This window comes from Paramisgurnus dabryanus, chromosome 4 (genome assembly GCF_030506205.2).
Source record: "Paramisgurnus dabryanus chromosome 4, PD_genome_1.1, whole genome shotgun sequence".
NCBI lineage: Eukaryota > Metazoa > Chordata > Actinopteri > Cypriniformes > Cobitidae > Paramisgurnus > Paramisgurnus dabryanus.
The window spans coordinates 51,272,220-51,288,728 of NC_133340.1; positions in this window are offsets into that span (position 1 = coordinate 51,272,220).

Consider the following 16,509-nt stretch of genomic DNA (forward strand, 5'->3'; position numbering starts at 1 on the left):
ACGTATCAATTATGTATTTATTTTATTTTTATTTTTGATTTTAATACATCGCTCTCCAATGTTTTCAACAAAATAGCACAAATCTGCCCCTGTGACGTGTGCATACCTCTTGTGAGATTTGTAAAGCGTTCACGTATTTTACTGTGATTTGTGGCAACGGTAAACTTAGGCTGGTAGCCTACTATTCGACATAAAATATGGCGGCGCATCTTGTGTTGGGGTTTTTTGATGTAAAGTCATTAAATTACTAACCGCTAACTTACTGACGTACAGTTCAACATAAAACCCTCTATTATTCGTATACATATCAGACATTAGCAAAGGTTTCAGACGCAACTGATTTCCAGCTCTCGTCCAAACCATAGCTCTAGATTTCTTTTGTACAATTTCATCATCTGGTTGGTCAGAGACTGCTTTTATATCGGTTTTCGGAGAATGTACTCCTTGTGAAACCAGTTTCATATCCACAATCGCTGCGGGTGCACTTGCGGGCTGAACGACAGCGGTTGTGGGTATCACATTATAAGGTGGTGGTTCTTTTTCAGAACAATCAATTTTTTCACACAATTTCTTCATTTCTTTTTCCTCTGGACCTTTGTCCCAGACTTTTTTCATTTCTTTCCAGACAGAAAGACATTCTTTCATGTAAGACATATCCCAATTTGGGTTTGCCAAACCATGACTGGACATGCTTTTAGCCAAGCGCATGCCATCTTTTGTAAATGAACCCGTTCGTGGATATGCAGGGTCAACCTGCGGATACAGCGTCTCAGACCAACCAGATAAATTTGCCACATAAGGATCAACATAATAAGACTGTTTATTACGTCTCATAAAATTGACGGGGGTCTCCCCCCGGCAATGGTCTTGAAACAGAATCACCCATCTTCAAACACTGTAATGTATACAAGTATAAGCAAACAGCAGCAGCAATGAAGAAAGATAGCAGTAAGCAGTCGCAGAAAACATAAAAAGGACAGACACCCGGGTTTTCTGTGCTACTCCACTCAGCCTCAATGTCGTATTTGTACCGTTTGTATGGTATACTTTTTCAATCATTCCTTTATCGACTTGATTTCATAAAATTTAGTCATCCAATTAGCATTTATTTATTATGTGTTTTTTTTATTATTTTCTATTATTTTATTTTTTTTATTTTCAAAATTGAACTTTTAAATTTCAACAAATTATGCGCTCGATCAATATTTAAATAATCATTTATCAACACCACGATCCCAAATATACAATGAGCTCAAACATGTATATTTGCCTCGTTTCGTGGGCTGTAGCCTCAACTTCCAGCACCATGAGGATTTAATTTTCAATCAAATTCCCCCTTTTCACGAAACGCCTTCACTACGTGCCCCAACTGGGCCGGGTGAAATGAACCAATCTTGACTCGAGTCAACAAGATATAGGTCCCCTTGGACTCCCCAGGTCCTATAGGACTCCACAGGGGCAAGCGCTGTATTTCAAATTTATTAGAAATATCGCAACACTTACCCCTTTTTGTAGAGTCCCCCGGATCTGTGGTGTTCAAAATTCGGTCTCCGGTTCAAGGATGTTCCCCTTTTTCGCCGGACGAGCGCCCAACTTTTAGAATCTAATTCTAAGCAGGTCTAGGAGTATGAGATTTTCTTTCAAGTTCGGTACCTAGGTTGTTAGGTGAGGATCTGAGGTGAGCAGCAGAGAAATCTGATATCAGAGGACCATGAAAGACACTGACACCGAGATGCAGTTTCAATCATAGACCAAATTTTATTAGACATCCTTCACATTATATAGGATGCCAAAAGGAAACGTTAGTCACCTGGGTTGTCTGGCACAATCTTGTGATCAAAACATTGACGAATCCGTCTAGCCAATAATCGTATGATTAATTAAGACAGGATGAGCTTGTCATCAAAATATATGATTAGAGAAGATGCCACTATGAAAAGGATTATCAAAACCATGTGAACATATAATGTGAATTAAACAGGATATATAGATATATATTTGGTTTGCTTACAAGTTAACTAGTGGGTATGGGAAAGGTACATCTTTTAGATTCTTACAATAGGGCACAAATGTTTTATCAATAAAATGTTCCCAAAATCTGTGCAGTTGAGGGTTACTGTGTTAAATAGCCTGAACTCTTTAGTGTGCAAAAATAATAATAAATAATGTTAAAGAAAAACACTAATTAAATACATTGATTAATAACAATAAAAAATATGTATAGCTATTGCGGTAGAAGACTGGCTTGGCAATCAGATGAAGGGGGGCCTTTGGTGTTTGCTATAGCCCCAGGGCCCAAAGTCCTCTTAATCCGGGCCTGAATGCAACATAATACTAGCGTGTAACGTCCTGCACAACATTGCTACCAGGTGCAATGTTCCTCCCTGTGACGATGTTTATGATGCACCTGAGCCGTTTGAAGAACCAGACCAACCTCTGGCATTCTGTCAGAATGAGGGACTGAGTGGACGTATAGTAAGGGATGCCATTGTTAGACATTGTTTTTGACAGGCTCATCTCTGATGATTGTTTCTTTGAAATTAATATACGGTAATGAATGACATAAAAAATTTTGTTTGTGATTGAAATCTGTTTTGGGGATTATTTCACATTTCATTATTTTTACTTTACTGAATAGCTTAATTGGTAGCCTATGTCTACTATATCTACTTTATCACTGTTACAACGGTTACACAAGTCAAGTTCAAAATATAAATAAAAGTATATACACTAAATTAAACAAATGTGTTATTTGACCAATTTTAAAGTTTTTCTACATTTCCCTTCCGGAATCCACCTTTAAATCCTACCCCCTGTTGGGATCAGGATAATCCAGTTTTTTTGGATCAAAGTTATCCAAATCCTTTGAACAAGTTTTGAACAACACAAACTGAAGGTTTGATCCAGATTTAAACTAGGATTGGATTATGTGATCTGATCTGATTTCAGATTCCTTCTTTCCCTTTTGAACAACCCATTTTCAAGATTTGATCCAATCCGATAACCAAAATCCGATCAGCTTACCTTTGAACAACTGGCCCCTGGGTTTCAGATCATCAGCTCTGAGATTATGGAGAGATCCATAAACAGAAATTGGTTTGTCAGTTAAGGTAGACCTAGAAATTATGCAGAGCCGTGGGTCACCTGGGACAAGATTGAAAACCACTGGTTAAGGCAGACAACATAGATCTTGGATGTCATTATCCAAATAAGGTAACAATTCAGGCCATGTCAAATAGTTTCTTTTCAAAGGGTTCTGTGAAGCTATGCATGCAAAGTCATGTCCAAGAAATTATGAGAATTAAAACTTTGTCACATGACTAAACATATTGAAGAACTCAAACTAATTTGGGCACTATTTCTACATAAAATAACAAAATAAAATGAAGCTTTGTGTTTATTTGTGTATATAATAGGCCTTCGAAGTGCTCTCTGAAACTATAGGCCAGGGACAGCTTGAATCAGTGAAATGAGGAAAAAAAACATTTTATCATAGAGCTATACCAAATGCCTCCTTGGAAAGGTCTTGACCTGGGGAGTAACATATGTGAGTGTAAAGATTCTACATGGCTCATGCTTTCTAAATTCTGACCCTTAAACCTTAACATTTTACCATTGTTGAAAGCTTATAATCCAGCAACAAGAATGTCTACAGATGTGAGACCAATAGTTATACACAGTTCTGGACCTCACTTATCACATGAGTATAGTCACTAATGGACACCATCCAAAAGTGCAGTACAAATAGCCCATAAGCAATTTTCACCCATTTAACAATTAGACTTTTAAAATCTGACAACACTAATGTTTTCCCCACCCCTTAAAACCCCTAGGAGTACCATCAGTTTTATATTACCACTTTCTAATTATGGTGAATATACCAATGTATTTAAAGACTACAATTCCCAGCAGAGACACACCCTTGATCTTTTTACTAAGCATGCAAATCGGTGTCCATATTTGAAGTTCTTCAGACTTGAATTAGGGTTAGGGCTATAAAATGTATTTATACTATGCGTTTCAATAACCTACTACAGGTAAAACATACATTATACTATATAACGAGGACGACAGTTTATTGGTGATATTGTAGAGCGTTCAGCCTTCTCCAATGTGCTTATAAACTACAACATCCAGAGTAACGCGCCATAGAGCTTCGTACAAAGCGTACAAATCAGCCATAATACTTGTAGTTCTTCCGGTTTTCAGAGCGTGAATATGGTTATACAGATTTACTATTTATAAATCATCGATATTTTAGTTTAAACAGCCGAAACATAAATTATTATTTTGTATTTACATGTTCAGGTTGAAAAACAAGGCAGTATGTCAGTTCATTCGGGGTAGTTTAGCTAGTACTCTAGAACTGAATTCAAGGTCAATGTCGGCGGGTGTTACTGTACACTTCAAATAGCGATATTATATTAAACTGTAAATACTTTCAAAAGGTATGTCTACTCTCCAGACAAAGACTTTCAGTTCACAATAGTTGTTAACTAGTGACAAAAACGGTTTAATGCTAGTATATAATAGTGATCCAGATAAGTAGCCTATATTTATAAGTATTATCTCTAATTGGCATTTCAAAACCATCCACTTAAAACAACCAGGGCCGCATTAATGCATGGGCTTACCTGGGCTTAAGCCCAGGGCCTCGGACTGGAAAGGGCCCCGAGATGCCGGAAAAAAATAACAACCGCATTTTATAAAAAGTTGATACTCCCTTTAAAATGATGCTTAATCGCTTTGCTTTGAATGTCCGTGCGTGAATGCAGTTCCTGCGCAAGAAAATCTCTCACTTACTGTAGGCTACCCTGCAATCATTAGTGAGCTTTTAAAAATTTCTGTCTGAAATATCCATTATTGCATTTCTGATGAACAAAGACGAAACTGAGGACGCGTTTTTATCTTTATGAAAGACAACGTGTAAACATTCATTAAATGATTCCTCGTAACATTTTAAAGCCAAGATGTACAGAACAGTACACAAAGATATTACACAAAAAAATTTTGATAACTAAATCTAATAAATAACAAATTAGATTCTGCCTCGGAAGCCAGTTCAGCGATCTTATTTCATTTTGAGATTTAGCGTGGCAAGGAAATAAAAGACGAGAAATTACATATAATTTGTTACTGTAAATTATAAAAACAAGCTTTATATACAGTTCCTTAAACGGTTCATTTATAACAAGAAAACACTGAAAATAATCATTTCATAGACACTATATATGCTTTATTTTTTTGTACAGAAATATCTGATTGCTTACTTTCACTTTGATCATCTCTGTATTCACTTGAAACATCTGATGTTTCTTATAACATTTGTTTCAGGAATCTCTTTTCTATCATTTTAAAGTTAACACCGACCATATTATTAAATCACAAGAGAGACAATTTTGTCAGATTCGGTAGAGATATTTATATTCGGTGTCATCACCGAAAAAAAAAAACGGCTTACCTGTTTTGTAGCTCAACTTTTGACAAGTTAAGCAACCTTTTTAAATACATTTTAAAACTTATACTTGTTGAAAAAAATCTGTTTTTTGATGTTTAGTTTGATGAACGCCTAAATATGATCACGCAGAACACCTAGCGCGTTCGGCTAAATTGAATGTGACAGCATGCAACAGCGTAACATCGACACAACGGAAAGCAATCCAAAACTTACAGAACTTAAATTAGATCAGAATTTACCTTTATGATTAATAAAAAATAAAAACAAAATGAAGTCAGAATCAATAAGGTGCAGAACATGGGTGTAAAATGCCTAAATGCGCAGGGGAATAAAACACAAGCCACAAATAGTTTAATCAGATAACACTATAAATTAAATAAAAACAAAGAAATATTAAATTAAATTTTAAAATAACGAAAGTATAGAATTGCCTGTTTTGTCTTTTAAATTGCAGAAACAAAGAGACTTTGCAATGGTTTCTGGATATGGACGTGTAGCCCTGACACGGGATTTAGGCTATTAACAGACTTTAAAAATATTTATTGAAAGCTACTTTTTCACATATTATTTACTTAGTATTATCATTATAGGCTGTATATTTTTTATATTGGGAGAAAGCTGTTATATGTGAAATCAGATAATGTGCACTCTTATACAGCCAAAATTAAATGATCCTCATTTTATAACACATCTGCGACGATTCGACTGTGCAGTAGTCGAATCAGGCTTCTCCTGTCAAAGCATCGAATCTTAGACTATTCGGGTCACCCCTAGTTAGGACTATGTTCATACTGTATGTTATGCAGTGATATTTGTGTAGATTGTGGGCATTCTGATATGGTTTTAATATTTTGTTATTGCATTTATTCCAGCAAAATAAAAGCCTGACAACTTGCACTTAATGCCCAGCTAAAAAAAACAGCATACCAGCAAGACCAGCATATGTTGTGTTTTGGTGCTGGTTTGCTAGTGAACACCAGCTAAACCAGCATCAGCACCAGCATTAGCACCAGCTAAACAAGGACCAAACCAGCATTAGCACCAGCTATACCAGCACCAAACCAGCATTAGCACCAGCATCCCATGCTGGTCATACCAGCAAGACCGGCATATGTTGTGTTTTGGTGCTGGTATGCTGGTGACCACCAGCTAAACCAGCATAGACCAGCATAATTCCCATGCTGGTCCATGCTGGTTTGATGCTGTTTTTTTCAGCAGGGTTATTATAAAGATTGTGTGAATGTAGGCTGTAATTCTGGTGGATGAAGGGCCCCACAAAAGGGTAAAGCCCAGGGGCCCCTTACAGTGTTAATGCGGCCCTGAAAACAACCTAAGGCAAAGTTATTTCTTTGTTCTACTTTTTCATAACCATGTCACCGTCATATTGTGTTTGGAATAAATATAATGTATGGAATAGTAAAAACAAAAAGGATTATCTTTTGCAATATTTGTGGTTCTTCACAAAGATACAGGTAAAAGAGACCAAACGCTTATTTATTGCTTAATTATTCACTAGAAGGTTAAAGAGTGATCAAACAAATGCATTATTGAGATGCACAACAAATTTAAATGATGCAGCCTTTGGCAAATTGACCACATGTAGGTGCAGAGAAATTCATGATATATAAAGGAATCCTCAATTGGAGTCTAAACACTGGTGGTGGTGATGAAGAGGTGAATAGCAATGCTCAAGCTCCTGGTGAACACGCACTGGAAGGATACCTAGGAGCTTAAAGCAATGAGGACTGTCTGCAGATGGAAATGGGGTGAAAGAGAGTTGCATCGCTTTACCCTGAAATGACAACTGACTACAGCAGAGAGTAACATAAGATGAGAGTAAGATATGATTGATTGGTTGGTTTAGGAAGTAACAACATAGAATAGCATAGTGCAGGGCTATTCAAATCTTACCCTGGAGGGCCAGAGCACTGCAGATTTTAGCTCCAACCCTGATCAAACACACATCAAGGTCTTCATGATCACTAGACAAATCACAGGTGGTTAAGTTTGATTAGGGTTGGAGCTAAACTATGCAGTGCTCAGGTGAGGTAGCCTTTCTGTGTGGAGTTAACATGTTCTCCCTGTGTCAGCATGAATTTACTCCGGTTTCCTCCCAAAGGCCAAAAACATGCTAGTTAGGCAAATTGGAAATGTCAAATTGTCCCTCTCACCATGAAAATAGCCATAGATGCTGGAATGGCGTAAAGAATAAAGAAACTCCATGCGTCACATTTCTTGATTTTCTTGAACATTTCCACCTTTTACCACTACAGAAGGAAAATATGACTTCAAATGCAGCACAGAAAAATGTAATAAATAGTCAGAAACCAAAATGGAATTTTAGTGTAATACAATTTTTATTTAATTATTTTAATTAATTTGGAGAGAATCCTTTGGCTGCCAGGGATGGGTCCAAATTTAATCACTAAAACAGAAGAGAAAGTGTGGAGCACAAATTATAACATGTCTTTTATAAATATAAGTTTCTTTTTTGTCATTTGTGAAACAGTTCAGATAAGAAAATTATTGTAGCCAAATAAAAAAACAAACAAAGTTAAAGTGAATGAATAAATAAATAAATAAATAAATGCATTAATTGATAAAGCAAGCAAACAGAAGATTACATACCATACTGGACAGGGCTCCCAGTCCACCAAAATGTCTGCTTTGCCCTATTAAGGAAACAACAAAACAAAAAAGCAAACACATGAATTTCATTTTTAGCATGATGTTTAGATTATGTTTGGCTATAGGCATTAAGTTTAACTAACACAGTGGGACACTGTTGATATTTACAGCATCTGATCATGGATTTTTCTGTTCCTTCTTAGCCTGCAATTCAAAAAGACTAAACACAGAAAGTATCTACATAACAATTATGATATCAATGTTATTTATTACCCACAAGGAAGTATTTGAATCCTATATTAGACTCTGCATATGGTCTACACCAGGGATTCCCAAAGTGTGGTGCGCGCACCCCCAGGGGTACGTGAGCTGCCACCAGGGGGTGCGCGAGAGGAAAAATGTAATGGCGGTCTGTTCCCTTTCAAGGGATACTTGACGCTGTGTCATGTAATGACATTATGGGGAACCCTATGCAGCGTGACGCGCGTGAATATTGTGTCAACTAGGTCTATATATAGACGCCGGCGGATGACGTCAAGAGTGACGTGGCAACGCGAGGCTATAAATATGCGGAAATAATATAGGTCAAACAGCTTCTGCTATTTCAGCGAACGCTTGTGTGAATGTGAATGTGTCTAAATCTATATCTAGTGAGATTAGATTAGATTAGTTTAAAAAACTAGGGAAACATGGATAAGAGAAAGGGAATTAGAAGTGTGTTACCCCCTGTCCTATAATATTATTGACGGGGATAGCACGAGCTTTGTGTGTGTGTGTTTGGTGCGGACTACACGCACGCTTTCCCTCGAGGGGGAGGCGTGCGGGCATTGTGAGAAAATACCATTCAAATGCTCCGCTCTCGATGGGTTTTCGCAAGCGTGGTTCAATGGGTGCCCGTGAGCGGCTTCACCCGTTTATCCGCGAGTGTTGTGAATTACTCTAGTTCTGAGGATCTAGATGTAATTAATGTTTATACAGAAAACAAACCCCGCAAGCCTTGTGGTTTAACGGGTGCCCGTGAGCGGCTTCACCCGTTTTTATCCGCGAGTGTTGTGAATTACTCTAGTTCTGAGGATCTAGATGTAATTAATGTTTATACAGAAAACACAAAGCTTACTGATTTATACCCTTTCTCCATGTTACGAAGAACTATTATGTTGTGACCCGATCGGCTGTAACAATCTAATATTGACTTTACTGACCAGCACAAAGTGAAGGCTGCCAGTGAACTTGACGAAAGAGGTTTAACTTTCTTCCCTGATTTACACTGATAAGTTTTTAAACGGAAGACCATGCAGATATGCAGACTCCTCTCATTTATTGTTAAACACATCAGCGAGTTTCTTAACCCTTTTTGGGGGGGTTTTAAATAATGCAGATACGGCAAATGCCCGTATTGAAAGTATCTCGCGGTTTATTTGTTGCGAGAGACAGCAACAATATAAATGGATTAACAAGTTTATATGGTCGCGGGTCGTGCTGGAGCATGCCTTCGCAATATTGGCATTCTTCACGCATATCAAGCAGATATTGTATGAAATAAAGGGTGAACCTGAATCCTGTAATATTAGATGAGCTCAGGAGAGCGGCGGAGCTTTCTCTCCGTGCTACTAAAGAAACGGGGTTTTCCTCGTCGCAGTTTCCCCCGAGAATCTGCATCTAAACAGTATTAACACAACATACAGATAACAAAAACAGAGTGTTGTCTCTCGTGCCCCCCTCTCCCTCAGAGAGCTTGGGGGACGAAACAACAACCAGCAACCAGAGAGGCATATAAGGCTGATCTGAGAGCAGTCATTGTCTCAAAATCATAAGGCTGCGTTAAAGGGGACCTGTCGTTCACAAGTGGCCTCTTAGGGCACTTTTCATAGAGCACAGATAAAACCTGTGCCCGATGTGCCCTCACATACAAAATAGTTTGTTAACCCCTTATGTTCCGTCTTCATTAAAGAAGACCTAATTTTTGTCTCCATTAAAAAAGACATATAAAAAAGAACAATAGGGTTTTTCTTAGTAGCTCAGCTGTGCCCTGCCGGTCCTCTGCTTCAGGGCAGTGAGCATTCTGGAGTCAATCTCCTTTTTAGTGCATTTTTCCATGAGTGGAGAAAATTAAAAAATGTCACAAAATGGCTGCTAGAGGTTATAGAGAAAGGCTACATAATTCAGTTTGTTTCCCATCCTCCCAGGTTCGGAGGGGTTTTACCCACCGAGGTGGGCCCCGGAAAAAGACCACCTTATTAAAGGAATAGGTCATTGCTTTATAGCCATTATTTTATTGTACCAAAGAAGGATGGAGGGCTGAGGCCTATTTAGATCGATCTCTGAAGAGATAAAAATTCTAAAACTGACAATTCCTTTTATTGTGGCGTTAATCAGGTCTGAGGACTGGTTCGTCATGATAAGGACCCCTATGTCCATATATCTATCCTCCTGCAGCATCTGGAAATCCCAGGTTTGCTTTCGGGGGCAAACCATACCAATATCGGGTTCTGCCGTTCAGAGTAGTTCTTTCACAGCGCATAATGCATGGATTTAACCCTTGCTCCTCTGAGACTTCAAGGGATCCAAATACTTAATTACATAGACTATTGGCTTGTGTTAGTCCAGTCTCGAGACATGGCAGTTCGGCATCGAGATGTCGTCCTTGCCCATATGAAGCGCCTAGGGCTACGGAACAACGCCAAAAAGGGCATTTTAACCCACTAGCAGAAAATATAATTTCTTTGGGTAACTTGGGACTCAGTGAGGATGTAGGCACGTATGTCTCCTACACACACAGAGTCGATCCTGGCATCAGTGTCTAGGATCAGATAAGGCCAATTTTACACCGTAAAGCACTTTCTAGAGTGTTAGGTCCATTGGCGGCAGCATCTAGTATTAGGGAGGCCTGAGGTCGCGCCCTCTATACAGACTGGCGCATCAGGTTCTCCTTTGGTCTCACGGGAAATTTTTTGTCATTCAGACATCCCCAGGGTCCAGAATGTGAGAGCAGACACCCTGTCGAGGCAGGGGCTGAGGTTGTAAAGCCCATACTATTCGAAAGATTATGGTTTAAAATGGAGATTACTCCAGATTTAAGATCCACTATTTCTGTTTTTATGCTCCTATTACTAAGGGCTCTTTTTAGTGTTTCGAAAGCCCTTTTCATGGCCTCTTTCAAACACATTTGACTTATGTGCAGATACATTTCTGTCACTGAAGTTAGCCTTTTTATTAGCCATCATAGTTCAACAGGTGCCCGCAAGTCGGCTTCATCCGTTTTAACCGTGAGGGCTGTGAATTACTCTAGTTCTGAGGATCTAGATGTAATTAATGTTTATACATAAAACACAAATGAGCTCCACACGAAATTAAAACTATTTTAAATGGAGACTATTCACTACTCGGTTTAGTGACAAAAAATTTATTTCCAAACTGCCCAGTGGCTTCAGTTCTGGAATTTTTACAAAATCGGTTTTCATCCGGTTTATATCCATTTACTACCAGAGTATAGGCTGCGGCTATCTCTGTGTCTATGCTCCTATTTCTAAGGGTTCTATCTGTAGTGCTTCGAAAGCCCTTCTCATGGCCTCTTTCGAACACATTTGACTCATGTACAGATACATTTCTGTCACTGAAGTTAGCCTTTTTTATTAGCCATCATGGTTCAACGGGTGCCCGCGAGTCGGCTTCACCCGTTTTAACTGTGAGGGCTGTGAATTACTCTAGTTCTGAGGATCTAGATGTAATTAATGTTTATACAGAAAAACACAAATGAGGTCCAGATGAAATTAAGGCTATTTTAAATGGAGGCTATTCACTACTCGGGGTAGTGACAAACATTTACTTCCGAACTGCCCATTGGCTTCAGTTCTGGAATTTTTACAATACCGTTTTTTCATCCGGTTTATATCCATTTACTACCAGAGTATAGGCTGCGGCTATCTCTGTTTTTATACTCTTATTACTAAGGGCTCTATCTGTAGTTGTTTCGAAAGCCCTTCTCATGGCCTCTTTCGAACACATTGATTCATGTACAGATAAAGTTCTGTCACTGAAGTTAGCCTTTTTATTAGCCATCACTTCTCTGAGGAGAGTGAGTGACTTCTTATTCATGCCTGGAGTTCGCTTCAGACGAATTAAGGCTATTTTAACTACCTGGTGTAGTGACGACATATTTAGTTCCAAACTGCCCAGTGGCTTCAGTTCTGGAATTTTTACAATACCGGTTTTTATCCGGTTTATACCCAGAGTATATGCTGAGGCTATCTCTGGTTTCACACTCATATCCCTGAGGGCTCTATGGGTAGTAGCATCACTTCTCTGAGGAGAGTGAGTGACTAACAAGCTTATCAGCTGCTTCTTCATGCCTGGAGTTTCGCTCCAGGCGACATTTAAGGCTGTTTTAAATGGAGATTATTCACTACTCTGTGTAGTGACAAACATTTACTTCCAAACTGCCCACTGGCTTCAGTTCTGGAATTTTTACAATACCGGGTTTTCATCCGGTTTATATCCATTTACTATCGGAGTATATGCTGCGGCTATCTCTGCCTTCACGCCTTATTGGGTGGTACATTTAGGATGAGGCCTCCTGCTCAAATCAGAGTTCCAGTATGGGACCTGGCAGTAGTTCTGAAAGGGGTTCTTTATGGCACCTTTCGAACCCATTAACTTGTGTACAGTTAAGTTTCTGTCACTGGAGTTAGCCTTTTTATTAGCCATCACTTCTCCGAGGAGAGTGGGCAACTTCCAAGCTTATCAGCTTCTTCTCTATCCTGGAGTTTGCTTCAGGACATATTAAGGCTATTTGCACCCAAGACCGGGTTATGTTCCCAAGGTTCCTAGCAATGTGGCTAGAACATTGGTCTTTCAGGCTTTTTCATCCTCCTCCTCAAGAGTCGGCGGATCAACAGAGGCTACATCTTCTATGCCCTGAGGGGTTTTTAGAGGTTTACATTAATAGATCTTCCACCTTAGAAGATCCGACCAACCTTTGGTCTGTGTTTGGTTCTCCAAGAGAGAACATTCTTCCTCTAAACAAACAATCAATAATTGATTGTGGAGGCTATTTTTATAGCGTATGAGGTGCACATTATGTTTTCACCTCTGCGAAAATTAGGGCACACTCGACTAGGAGTATGGCGTCTTATCTGGCCCCTTTGTCAGGGACCTCCATGCTTTGTGGTGTGGCGGGATAATCTCCCCCACACATTTTTATGAGGTATTATGATTTTAGACCTCCCTTTTCTACCGGGATCTCAGGTCTTTATGTCTTAAGTTGTGCGTAGACACCTTCACACTTACAGACAGTCACAATTAATTATGGCGTAGTGGGTATCTCGTTCCCCATAATGTCATTACATGACACAGCGTCAAGTATCCCTTGAAAGGGAACGTCAGGTTACGACTGTAACCGTGGTTCCCTGAGATAGGGAACGAGACGCTGTGTCCCTTTGCCATAACTCCTTGTGCCTGTAGCATTCGCTTCAATTTTAACAGAAGCTGTTTGACCTATATTATTTCCGCATATTTATAGCCTCGCGTTGCCACGTCACTCTTGACGTCATCCGCCGGCGTCTATATATAGACCTAGTTGACACAATATTCACGCGCGTCACGCTGCATAGCGTTCCCCATAATGTCATTACATGACACAGCGTCTCGTTCCCTATCTCAGGGAACCACGGTTACAGTCGTAACCTGACGTTTCTTTAAGTGGGATTTTTCCATACAATAAATAAATAAAAAAATGTAAACAATATAAAAATATAAAAAACAGTAAACATTTCCTTTGAAATCGCTTTTATTTTAAATAAAAACTATAATTAATTAGTTTTTGATAGAAACGCAGAAGACAGCTGCTGTTTTTTTTTACGCACTGCTCTTCTTTTATGCACTGCAGCCGCTATATGCGTGCCAACTCGTTTCATTCATTCCATATATTATAAATATGCTTAACTGGCTGAAATCAGGGAAACTGTCAAGTGTGGGACGTCTTATGATAAAGTTGTTAGTCACGAAGGAGGAGAGGGACCAAGAGAGAGAGACTTTTTATGGCAAAAATAGAAATAATGAAATGTGACGAGATGGGTGCAGGATAATGCACAGGATACGCGAGCATTGTGTTTTCATGCATGGTAAAGAGACCGCCAATGAATTATATAATAAAATACATAAATACTTACAAAGACACTGTAAAGAACTTATTAAAAGCTTTCATTTAATTTTGTTTTAAACTTGAGCTGTTATAACGAATCTGCAAACTATTATACACTTTTTGTGCGAACAGTAAAGGCTTTCGTGAATGATGGGTCTGCACGTTACGCACGCATCTAGAAGGAGAGTGCACTGGTAAACATGAGGAAACTCATATATCATCTATTAGCTGACGGCAGTAAGTGTATGTTTTTTACCATTGTAAACTCGAATGGCATCTAAATATCACAGTGGTTAAACGCATACACGGGGGCGCGCATCATCTACGCTGAGCGTAGCTGCGTCTGGTCGTAGTTTCAGATGGTGCAACACGCGTAAATATTTTTTCACAATGTCAGACGTAGCTAAGCTCGACGTAGGACGGGCTTCACACCCAACTTCTTAACGTCCGGCTGTTGCAACCGGCCCCTGGTTATTTGCGCATGATTAAACATGAGTCTTTAAAAAACAACTCTTTTTAGCGTTTTTTTTTTGAATGGGGGTTGGGGGTGCGCCAACCCGGTTGGGACATAGAAGGGGGTGCGCAGGAAAAAAAGTTTTGGAACCCCTGGTCTACACTATGCATTTCTTTTATGACTGTCTAACCTTTGTGACTGTTGTAAGTAGTTAGAGAAATAAGCAATAGAACTATAACAAATAACCAGGGGTAAAATAGCAAAATGTCAACACACTGATAAAAGCATCAATGTTTACGTACACTTACTCCTTTTAAGCTTTTTCTTATCAGGCATAAGCTTTGGTAAACCTGTAGGATAGAAGATTACAGTCCAGTCATATATCCACTAAGAAAAAACTCATTAATAAAAAAAACAAAATGCTTAGTTGTAATGTGTGTCTGGTACTAAACATGGGCATCAGAAACAAAAAAATGTGGGTGGGTCTAAAATAATTACTGGGGTAGATACCATTTTCTTGTATTCTGGTGCATTTTAATATTAAAAAAATGCTTTTATAACCTAAAAGCTTTGTTTAGCATGTTGTGGAAGTGCATCATGCAAAGAGTTTAATTTATAGGGACTCTAAATTAGACAAGCGAAACGGATTTGAGGAAGCAGCAACTAAAATGTGGAACGGAGTTGAATTTATTAAGGCATTACTCTAGTGCAGTGTCCTTCAACCCTGGTCCTGGAGGACATCCTTCCAGAATGTTTTAGATGTCTCCTTAATCAACACACCTGTTTTAACTTATCAGCTTGTTAGGAAGACATTCTGGAAGGAGGCTGATGAGTTGGTTCAGGTGTTTTAAATAAGGAGACATCTAAAACTTTCTGGAAGGGGGTCCTCCAGGAGCAGGGTTGAAGAACACTGCTCTAGTGGAATAGACTTGATTGCCAGTGCTCTGACAAGTGAAAAGACTAAAGGTACATTCACATAAGCGATTTTGTCGCTCGTCTCTTCAAGAGGTTGTTTGGGGGTGTTTCTAAATCTGGTTGTCATAAACAAATGAGTAACGTCCACTCCAGTAACTGATAAGAGACGGATGACATGAACTCCACTGCTTCGCTCTCACTGGTAGTTGCTCCAGAAGATCACTCATCATTTGCACAAAGTTAAGCTGCATTCAGACTAGCAGTAGCAGTGCGACGCGATTTCATTTATTTCAATGGAAGCTTGGTGACTTCTGGCGACACGACTGACAATGACCATTGGCTTCTGAATGGGTGTGTCAAATTTGAGACAAGGTTGAGAAAAGTTTAACTTTATACAAATGATGAGCTACTTTCTGAAGTGACTACCAATGAGAGCAAAGCAGTCGAGTTCCTGTCATCCATCTGTAGTCAGTTACTGGAGTGGACGTTAATCATTTGTTTATGACAACTAGATTTAGACACTCCCCTAACGACCTATTTGAAAGAGACGAGCGGCACAGTAACAAAGTCACACGTAATATGTATGAGGCTTTAAACTTTTCTTAAATTTGTCGTCCGGCTGGACATCCCCAATCTGGTCGCCAAAGGTCACTGTCGCTCGTGTCATCGAGCTGGCATTGAAATTAATGAGATTGCGTCGCTCTGCGCTAGTCACTGCTAGTCTGAATGCAGCTATATGCACTAAGATTAAGATGCATTCTGGTCGATCGGATTACAAGTGGACTACACTAAACACAGGTTTAAACAGTGTTCAAAACGTTTTGGGCTCATCCACTTTCGACCACATTCAGAGGTAGGCTTTCATTTTGTGAGCATGTAAAAGTTGTGCAAGCTTATTTCATCAATGGCTCTGAA